This window comes from Astyanax mexicanus, chromosome 13 (genome assembly GCF_023375975.1).
Source record: "Astyanax mexicanus isolate ESR-SI-001 chromosome 13, AstMex3_surface, whole genome shotgun sequence".
Lineage (NCBI taxonomy): Eukaryota > Metazoa > Chordata > Actinopteri > Characiformes > Acestrorhamphidae > Astyanax > Astyanax mexicanus.
Window position 1 is genome coordinate 41799764 of NC_064420.1, and position 12001 is coordinate 41811764.

Genomic DNA, 12001 nt, shown 5'->3' on the forward strand with positions numbered 1-12001 from the left:
TCACATCAGTCACACAAATAATAAATATATATTTATTAATGTTTAGCCCTCGTGCAGCAAAATCTATGCTTTTTATTCATTAAATGTCCATATTATTTATCACATGATTTGAAGTTGAAAGTTTACAAGGTTTGATGGTTTAAAGTTAAACTGTATATAAAAGTGCACAAAATAAAACTGTTCACAGAAATTAAAACTCCTCAGAAAGGCTTCTTGGAGACTAATCTGTGTCCCCTGTGTTAGGGGGCAGATGGGGGCAGGGTGACAGTGGCCTCACGTGCACGCTTTAAAAAAGTATCTGCTATGCAAAATGGAGTCTGCCGAGCGGACAGAGAAGTCACCCGTCTTCAGACCGATTAAATAGATTAATTTCCAGGCCTCACGTTCCCTAAATCTCCCAGTCAAATCCCCCGACCCCCCTCCACAGCCCCCCCTCCAAACACACACACACCACACACACTTGTTTTTGTATATTGTTAGAAACAAGAGGTCGTAGATCCCATTAATAATATGTGTGCGAATGCCTATATATAAAAATGTATATCTAGCTGCCAAAAACTATATTAAGGTTAATATGTCCCCCACATAAGTTTATATGTGTATATATATATATATATATACATATGTACTTACATGTAATAACTAAAGTATTTAGATGTTAATATGCAAGAATATTCAGAATAATACACAAGCTATATGCAACCCTAATATATATATATATATATATATATATATATATATATATATATATATATATATATATATATATATATATAGATATATATATATATAAAACATTATTTATAAATGTGATATCATGCATAAAACCTTTGAAAACAACCACTTTTAAAGGGTTGTAATTTATTCATTTTATTTATGTATAACTTTTTGACATTATAATTTGAATTTAAAATTCATGATGAATGGACCAATAGAAATGCTCCAAAATGGATTAAATTTGGATTAAAATCTAAAATCTGTTTACATTGACTTCCATTAAAAAAAAAAAAAAAAGAAGGTTTTATTGCTTCTCATATAAAATTGCTTTTTTGGAGATATGAGACTTATTTTATTAGAGTGAGTAATAAAAAAGTTTCTTCTTTTTTATTTTATTTCTTCTTTTTTCTTTGCAATATAGCGAAAACGCACATTTTACGCTCACTGACCCGAGTTAGCCAGTTTTTATTTAATTTAGCACCAGCATTCTTGCCTGCCAGGTGTATTTTAACATCTGTTTTTTTTTAACTAAAAGCAAAGCTGAAATGCTCTCAATAGCTGTCGATTCTCCAATTGGAAAAGTAAACTTTCTATTTTCCCTTCCCCTTTTTTCAGCTCTTTGGTGACAATAAATTGAATTATGCTGAATTAGGGGAAGGGCCTCAATTGTTCCTCGGAGGTTCTGTTTAGAATACATAATAGAATTATAGCAACTGCCCCGACAAATGTCTCCTAAAATCCCCCTACCATGCCAAATCATCAAACCAGCTGATTTATTTTTAATGGTATTACACCCCTCACGCCGCAGTGTCATGGTAATAACTGAGGCTCCTCCAGCTGCCTCTATATCACATTAGCCAAGCTTAATATTGACTGTGCAGGGCGCACTAAACAATACGCCGGAGGACAGGCAGCTTAGAGGCGGCCGACCAATCCATAAGCTTTAGCAGGAGGCTGGAGGGAGTTAACTAAGGCCCTGAAGTTGCTTTTGCCCTGGAGGAGCGGCACAATCAATAGGATGCTTAGCACCAGTCCCGGACCCACGTGGACCGACACCTTCCACAGCCGGGCTCCTCTCAGCAGCAGCACCACGCTGACAAGAGACCATGAAACCTGAAGCAACTTGATTCCCTTTATTTTGCCTGTCTGTCTTTCATGTGGCCAACAAACAATCACTTTTCGTCTCACTTAAGCCCAAGCCTTTCCAGCTGCTTTTCTGTTTCTTCTTTAGAAGTCCATGTGCACGTTAAGAGCGACGCTACTGACAGCTGATTTAGACATTTGTGATGTTTATTGAGGGTTGTGTGGGGAAAGGATACAGGAGTGAATCTCTAAGATGCTCAATATATAGTTATATATATATATTATATATAAGAATTTTTAAGGCCTAGTTTTACTGCTGAACTTCCCTTTTTCAGAACTTCACATTACATTACATTACATTTGGAGGACGCTTTTTTTTGTCCTAAGTGACTTACAATAATGTTGTACATAGAGTAATAGAAGTTTAAGGTAAAAGAAATAGACAGGGCCTAAAGGAGGCCAAAGGGAAATAGTGGCATAGAGAAGAAAAAGAGGGGAAGAAGGAAATGAGGTAAGAGGTAGTTAGTTAGGGGTTAGAGGTGTTAGGAGAGTAAGTGCTCTTTGAAGAGCTCTGTCTTCAGGAGTTTATTAAATATAGTGAGAGATTCTCCTGATCTGGTAGTAGAAGGTAGTTTGTTAGAGGTGTTAGGAGAGTAAGTGCTCTTTGAAGAGCTCATTCTTCAGGAGTTTATTAAATATAGTGAGAGATTCTCCTGATCTGGTAGTAGAAGGTAGTTAGTTAGAGGTGTTAGGAGAGTAAGTGCTCTTTGAAGAGCTCAGTCTTCAGGAGTTTATTAAATATAGTGAGAGATTCTCCTGATCTGGTAGTAGAAGGTAGTTAGTTAGAGGTGTTAGGAGAGTAAGTGTTCTTTGAAGAGCTCTGTCTTCAGGAGTTTATTAAAGATAGTGAGAGATTCTCCTGATCTGGTAGTAGAAGGTAGTTAGTTAGAGGTGTTAGGAGAGTAAGTATTCTTTGAAGAGCTCTGTCTTCAGTAGTTTATTAAAGATAGTGAGAGATTCTCCTGATCTAGTAGTGGAAGGTAGTTAGTTAGAGGTGTTAGGAGAGTAAGTGCTTTTTTGAAGAGCTCAGTCTTCAGGAGTTTCTAAAAGATAGTGAGAGATTCTCCTGATCTGGTAGTGGAAGGTAGTTTGTTCCACCATTGGGGAACTCTGTAGGAGAACAGTCTGGATTCTTAAAGGGTTCATTAGTAAAGGCAACTGCTTTAACTGTTTTAGGAAAACAACTTAAACAACCATTTGAATGCATAAACTCATATGTTTTGCCTGCTTATTTGAAAACAGTTTTTTAAGATGTCTTACAACTCAAAGAAACTTAAAATGTTTCTGATTAGCACCAAGAAAAGTTCCAGAGAAGTGTTGGTAGAATCCGTTTGGTGTAAAAGAATCAGTTTCAAAACTCTATGAGACCTGTTGTACTGTAAGATAAAGGGATAACAAAGTATAATTTAGAGTGATGCCATAAAACAAACACTTTTCCCCTTTAATAATCAAGTATTAACTCTCTATAACAGTCACACTAAAATATATATTAATATATTAATCTGGACCCTCATTAAGCTTTTCTGTATTCTGGTTGACTGAACAGACAGTTGAGAGCCAGTTGCGTTGCAGTTATGGTAAAACACAATAATACCTGTATTACAACAGAAATAGAATACAAACAGTATATCAATCCCTTCCACTACAGTCCAATACAATATATTTATATATGCATGTAAGAGTAAAAATGTAATCTTTGTAGCTTCCTTTCTAGTATAAGCTGTAGATATAGCTTTTATATAGCACAGTGTTCAGATGAAATATGGCAGAAATGATCAGAAATAAGGGAAAACTCTCAATTCTCAGTTCAGTCCTGCAAAGTCACTTTTCAGTGTTTTTTTTTTGTTTTTTTAGTGTAACATACACGGCACACAAAAATACATACACTGTTCTTCCACATTTCCCCAAACTCAACTTTTACTTAATCAACTTGATAAAAATAGTTATTGAAACTTTTGTTGAATTTTGTTTTTTTGTTTTTTAGTTTTTTAGTAGATTTTCTACAGTGCAGCTCTTCAGCAGTTCGATCACAAAAAAGTCTATCATTCAGTTACAGTGTTTGTTAAAAGGTTATGTGGGTCAATGAATAATTTTATTAAAGAGATTTTTTATTTTAAATGTTTAAATAACATCTAAATGCAGGGGCTGTATTCCTGTATTATTTTATACATAAAAACAGTAAGATTAGGACCTTTTTTAAAATGTAAAATGTTTTTTTTATATGTACAGCTTTTGTTTTTTTTTTCTTCACTGAAATGAAATTTGACTAATCTAATGTTGCTTGTATGTATGTGCGTGTGTGTGTGTGTGTGTGTGTGTGTTCTTCACGTTTGCAGTGAGCCTCAGTGGGAATCAGACTGGGCCACTTGTGGGTAATGTGCACCTGATCACAGACAATCCCTGGCCCCGTGCCAAACACACAAAACTGTTTTAATTTGATGAAATAAATCCTCACAAATCTGCTCGCTCATGTGATTAATTGCAAAATGTCAGCTCTGCCGCTGCCGCCGTGTTTATGATGCTTATGAATCTCGCTCTAACGATTAGGTCCGTGGCTGTGGGTAGCACCAGGAATGGGCAAAATCACTGCATTGTGTTTGCGTATACAGATTATGGCCCTTGATTAGCGGATGGGTGCAATCTATTCAGCCGCACTCCCTCCCACCTCACTAAAGCCCCTAGGGGTATGCCCACGTCCCAAAGGACAGCCGGCTTGGCAGATGGAATCCCCCCCGCCCCCCTTCCTCTCCCAGTTCACCCCAAACAGGGCTCAGGTTCAGGGAGAGGATGGGCTGGACACAGAGGAGATGAAGACTTTAGTTTGGTTGGGACATAAAAGTGTGCTTTATGCTAAAAAATTTGTTTTACTTTTACTGTATTGAGTAGAAATGTAGTTTTATTACGTTTTTTGGATTTTGGCAAATAAAGTCGTTATCATTAGTGTCACTTTCAGTTAGGCCTTGATGTGTCAGTATAGACGCATTAGACAATACCTTAGAGAATTAGAGGTCTGTAGGTTAGTATGGAGATACTAACGGTGCCAAAAGGGTTTTTTTTTTGGAGTGATGGCCCCACAAGAACCACTTTTCCTGCCCTAAATTTAAAAAACATTTAAATATATTTTTTATTTACCTTTATCTCTAAAGATGAACCACAATTCTAAAGAAGCATTTAAAGGTGTGTGTTTTATATATATATATATATATATATATATATATATATATATATATATATATATATATATATATATACTTTTTTCACAGAATATAGCACACATATATACTTCCAAAGCATCTTAAGCTTCTTAAATGACTCTGATTTTGACATACTCTAAATTTCCTGAAAAAATGTGGAGAAAGAATCCTGGAGAAACAAGGATTTATATACAGCTCTGGAAAAAATTGAGAGACCACTTCAGTTTCTCTGATTTGGCTATTTATAGGTTTATGTTTGAGTAAAATGAACATTGCTGTTTTATTCTATAAACTACGAACAACATTTCTCCCAAATTCCAAATAAAAATATTGTAATTGAGAGCATTTATTTGCAGAAAATGAGAAATGGCTGAAATAACAAAAAAGATGCAGAGCTTTCAGACCTTAAATAATGCAAAGAGAAAAAAAGTTTATGTTCAGAAAGTTTTAAGAGTTCCGAAATCAATATTTGGTGGAATAACCCTGGTTTTTAATCACAGTTTTCATGCATCTTTGCATGTTCTCCTCCACCAGTCTTACACACTGCTTTTGGATAACTGTATGCCACTCCTGGTGCACAAATTTCCTAGTTAAATTGTTCTTCAGATACAATAAAAGCATGGATTTGAAAATGGCTAAAATGGATTTGGCACCTAAACAGTGTTCCACTACTGTTAGAAGAGTACAGCAAATACTTGAAAGCATCCTATTAGAGTCTTCAAATAATTTTAAATACAGATTTCTAGGTTTACCTCCAATAGTGGAAGGTACATACACTCAACACAAGAGTTTAAGAATGCCTATAATTCTGTATAATCTTTACTTTTTTAATCCACTGGACTCTAGGGTCATAAAAATGTGATTCACTTGGTAACTGTTTGTTTTAGCATATGCTGAGGAGTTCCACAAGGTTCTATTGGAGGGCCACTGACAATATAGTTAGACTTAGACTTCTTAGTGATGTACCACACAATAAAAAGTAGGAAAACCTAGTTCTCCAGTGGTATCATTTTAAAAATCTATTTTAGAAAGGCTTGTATTAGCATTTTCCACAGTTTTGCAATGTCTGCACTCAGATCTTTTCCGTTTGACTGAGGAAAAATGTCAAAGACAAATGTATCAACAAATCTGTTCACCCTATGCTCAGCTCCTCCAGCCACCATGTTGATATCAGTGCAGTGGAGCAGAATGTCTGGAGAGGGGCTGCAGGTGGCATAGTGTGTAAATGGGCAATTTTACGCTTCCAATTATGTGGTGGGCTTGTGATATAATATGGGATTGATTTACACAAACTGGCAGACTGCCTCTAGTCTTCGGGTCAGCTGAGCGCGCTCCTTGTGCGGCGCTCACTGGCTACGATCGCTGCTAATCAAGAAAGGAAATTGCTCATTGGGTTCAAGAGTGTGTCGATAGACAGAGTGATAGTGAGGCTAGAAGTGCGTGGCCACTTTGTCCTGCCATTGGCTCCCCTGAGTGTGTGAGCGGGACTCAGTTGGGCCGCCCGCCTGTCCCCCAGGATGCAGCCTGTAACGCTCCTGCATTCAGCTCCAATAAGCAGCAAATAGGACCTGAGCTCTGGGACTACCCTTAAAACATACGCATGTCTTTAACACACACACATATACACACACACACTTTCCTGTATACTCTATGAGAATATGAGAACAGCCTCGACTTCTAGCTTTCGTGCTTGCTTCATTCATTTATTAATTCTCTGTAGATTGTAGTTGTAGCTATTACATTTTTTGAATCATGTAAATTTAAATGATTCATTTCAAGAGAATATTTAAGTCACTATAGAAGAACCACATGCTCCTTTAACAACTAAGACCTTGTACTCTATTTAATATTCAATTTTGTTTCAGCTTTATACTTTCAAACTGCAAATTTCTGTCATAATAAGATCATTATTGTATAGGCCTTAACATAGAACCTTGGGGGACTCCACAACGTATAGGGAGAATTAAGGGTTTAGCTGTAAAGGTTTATTTTATTGTGTGATTAAAAAAAACTAGCCATTAAACCACTCAATTAAAATGAACATCTTCAGTTTTAAGATAAATTAATAATTTGTTGTTTTTTGTAAATAGCGAAAAAGTTCAAAATTGTTCTAATTATCATTATTTCAGTCTACTAAATCGAATGGTTTGCAAATGATTCCCTTTTGTTTTTGGCTTTATATGATTACTATCTAAATCTTGATGGAACATAGGGTCCAAATAATTATTTAATTTAACCAGAAAGAATAATTTTCTGGTAAATGTGTGAATCAAATACTCTAAAGAACCTCCACAATGTAACGTTCCCATAGCAATTAGTAAAAAAAAAAGCCTTTTCCTAGAACCATATGCCCCAGCAAAATATAACATCTTCCAAGAGCAGAATGTTTGTCTCACACCTTACACTGCGCTTCAAGGCCTTTTTAAGACCCGCATTTGCATCAAAGTTGTGCCCGACATTTCAGAGCCCATCACCCCAGAACACCCTCCTCCTTTTCTGATTATTACAAGGGGCTCAGCTTTCAGCGGGGCTAGAGGGAGCATGTGTGCATGGCTTTAATTCCTATTGTATTCGTGCAGTCTCAGTGTAAGCGAGTGTGTCTGTGTCTGTGTTTTGGAGAGAGGGAGCGAGGGAGAGAAAGAGGGAGAGAAAAAGGCAGGAACAAGGACCCATCTGTCAGAGAAGCGAACGTGTCCCCCCTTTCCTCTCCAAACCACCCCCATGGGACACAAGCAAGGGATAACTCACTTGTGGCAAGAGTTGTGGTTTCTTTTTTTTTTCTCCCCCTCTTTAACATGGGAGAGGAATCTCATCATAGGAATAAACCAGAGAGAAAAAGCAAAAACACACTATCATTTTTATGACAGAGGCCTGCAGGAAAAGGCTGCTAGCTTGTGCCTAAAGATATAATAGAAAGATGAAGAAAAGCTAACTTGGTTTGATGGGTTTGACATGTTGACAGTGGGTGGATTCACTTGATTAGAAATTGGCTTTTAATGTCCTTTCAGCCTTCTGCTTAATCATCACTTGTTTTGTTTCTTTCACTCACTGAAGCGACAAACACATTAAATTAAATGAATGAATAAGATAATTTACAATAAATTAACGAAAGCACAGGTTGCCAACTTGTATGTAATGATGAGCTCTTATTTTCCTTAGTTTTGAAAACTTCGTTTCTCATTGTTAGTATTCCTAAAAATGCTATTAAAGTGATGATTTAGCCAAAAATTTGATGCACGAAGATGTTGTTATTGGAATGGAATAAATAGTCATATGTTGTTCCAATATAAAATAATTTTAAATTTGACGGAAGTTCTACTTACTTATTAAATTATACAGATTTGATATGGTATCATTACATTACATTACATTACATTTAGAGAACGCTTTTATCCAAGGCCTAAAGGGAATTGTGGGATAGAAGAGGAAAGCAGGGGAAGAAGGAAATGTTAGAAGGTTAGAAGTAGTTAGTTTGTTAGAGGTGTTAGGAGAGTAGGTGCTTTTTGAAGAGCTCTATCTTCAACCCTCTTGTTATGTTCCAGGTCAAATTGACCCATTTTAAAGTTTGAAGATCTAGGAAAAATAGTTAAAAGTATTTTTTTTTGTATTAAACTTCTTCTTCTTGCCTCAATTAATGTAATCAACATATAATATGGAAATGGTTCATCTCACCCCCTGCAAAAACGAAATCTAAAACAAAATTGCAATGTTATGTTTCAATGTTATGTGAAACTATCTTGTTTTTTAATGTTGGTCTTAGTAGAGAGACATTAAAAAAGTTTGAACATGTATTTTTTTAATGGAAAACTAGTGAATTATCCTAGTTGAAACATTACCTGTTAGAGGTGAAGAACACCACTGCACTAAATATTGATAGAATAATTAGTAATGGAGTAATTAAATAATCACACTGCGTGTAAGGATTTTTTGTTGTGTTTCAAACATCTTTTGGGTAATTAAACATGCACCGGATCAAACTGACCCAGGAACACCATTACTGTTCCTGATAAATGAACATAACTGGAGGGTTAAATGTAGTGAGGGACGCTCCTGCTCAGGTAGTGGGAAGTAGTTTGTTCTAACACATGTGGTCACATTTGTTGCATCAGTGTTTAATTTCCTTACACTGCACCAAAAAGAATCCTCAGACAAAACTTCTAAAACGCTGCATTCATCTACCTGTATAACATAATTCAAAATATACATTACTTTGCATAAGAGCATCAGCTACATGGCATCCATGTTAAGATATATCAGGTGGGAAAACAGTTTTCTTTAATCATTCCTCTTGATTTGAACTCTTAATTTGTAATACTGTGTTTTCTAGTTAAATCAGATCTGCACGAGACACATTCTACTGTGTTACACTACACTTCCCGATACTTGTCCAATTCCCCTCATATAAGTCTTACAGTATATTACTAATGCTCCAAAATCTAGCAGAATGTTTACCTGGACAGTAGAGACAGTTACGCCAATAAAAGAAGGATAAACTCTTTTTTTATAATACCTTTATAATGTACTTAAAAACTGCGTACTTTGTGGAGTCCCACCAGGTTCCATCTTATGAAGTGTTAAGCTGAGGTTTATTATGACAGTAATGTAGTTTAAACGTGTGAAAGTGAAACATAAGATGGCATAAGTAGTATATATATAGCAAAATATATTATTTTTACATATTAAAATATATATTATTATTATATATATTTTTTTGGGTTTTAAAGAACTTCATACAAATTTGTATTGATATTAATAAATATAGGTTTAATCACAGAAACAGTTTAAACCTTTTTTATATTTTCCAAAATCTGCACACACTGACACACAGCATAATACTGTGGTAGTGCAAGAGTGAACATTGTTGCACCATTGTAGGCCAACACACAGCAACAGAGGGAAGAGGTAACTTGCTCTCACAACCTGCAACATTAAGGCCTGGTAGCTTTCTAATATATATATATATGATGTATGCATAATAAACTAAAGGTTGATTTAACATTTTATTATTTTGTATAATTTTATTACTATTTTTTTTTATTTAGCTAGGCCAATTGTTCCACCCATTCAGCTGCACCTCAGCTCCGACACATGTGAAGTCAGACTTCGCCTCTTTTCCAACTGTTGCTGATGCAGCATTACCGAACAGCATCACATCGCACTCGGAGGAAAGTGCAGCGAATCAGTTCCAATACATCAGCTCACAGATGCTGTGTTGCTTGTGCTGATCGGCATCATTATTTGGAGTGATGAGGGGAAGGAAGAGAGAGCAAGAAAGAGGCCAATTGTGCTCTTTTAGGGCTCTGGCAGCTGATGGCAAGCTGCGTGACCAGGATTTGAACCAGCGATCTTTCGATCAGAGTGGCAGCACTTTAGACCTCAACAAATATTTTTTAAGTTTCTTAAGTTTCTAGGTTAAAGTTCTTGAATTCATTTTTGTTGATTTGTTTTGACTGGTAATTTCTTATCATACTAGTTCAGTTTTACATTTTAAGGATGTTTGAGGCAAATGTAGGTCCATTTGCAAAATAAAGAGAGGCAGATTTATCAACATTTTATTAATGGCTAACGGATGTTCTTGATTTTGAAGCATGATGTAGGATCTGAATGCAGGTCTAACACATGGTGAGGGTCCTGGGAGTTTGAAGGGCTGTTTCTCCTGATCTGCTATGAACTCTGATCCCTCTCAACAGGAGGCTGCTTGACTGACACAGCACAGGCCTCGCGACTCTGTGATCAGCAATTGTCCGGCTGCACGGAGACTTTAAGGAACATTATGAAAGTATGAAAAGTGAGGTCACGTCACATGGAGGAAAAAGAGCAAAGCTTCCCTCGTGGTCCGAGTGTTCACTTCTGGCTGGGGTTCAGCAGAAACTGGAGCAGGACTTAACGGTGAAGTTGACCGTCCGAATTCCCAGAGCAGGCTGCAGGTGTGACACACGACCGTGCAGCACACAGGGGACGCAAGGTTACGGAGTAGCAGGGTCACTGAGGGAGGCATGACACTCTCACACTGGGTGCACACACATGCGATCTCTGCTTCATATGGAACAGCACCACACTCATACTCACATGCATGAACACATTCAAATGGGCACACTCACTCATACACACACACACACACACACACACATATACACACATCATGTCATATCATGTCACATACCTATGTATGTCATGTCCTTTATATGTATGTACCTATATGTCGTAACTGTACTTAAATATCTATATAATCTATACAACTTGTGAGCGCATGACAATATGATATTAAAAATGTCTTTCTTTGCAAAGGAAAGCACTAATATAAGATATATATGTATATGTATATTAAAATTGTAATTATATGTGTTTGTTTAACCTCAACATTCTTTGTAATTTTGTCCAGTAACTATTTTGGTTAGTCAGTGATTTCACTGACTGATCACTTAATGATTTAAGTTTAGAACTTATACAATGAATACCACCAGCATTAAGAAGAAGTCACGAGTCAAACGTTCTAACAGTACTGTAAGGACCTTTTAGGGGGAACACTGTGGAGGAGCCCCTACAAGTCCTTTAATGAACATATTATTCTAAAAATCTTTTCTTAAAGGTTCCTCAAAGTACTTTAAGGGGTTCCTCCACAGTTTTACATCAAAGAACCCATAAACTAAAAGTTCCTCAAGGATCTTACAGAAGGTCACTTACAGAACATGGTGTCAATCACTGTTTGGGTTTTTTTATTGAAACTATGGAGGAACCCCTTAAAGTGCTTTGAGGGACCTTCAATAAAAGCTTAAGGAGCTTCATGGAAAATGTTCTTTTTAAAAACTTAGTTTTTAATTGAAGAACCCCTAAAAGCTCCTCAAAGAGCCCATATTTCTAACAGTGTTTAAAATGCATGCAAACTAGTCCTGCATTATTTTGGGGGCTTTATTTTTATATTAATGCAGTTATATATTTATATTTAT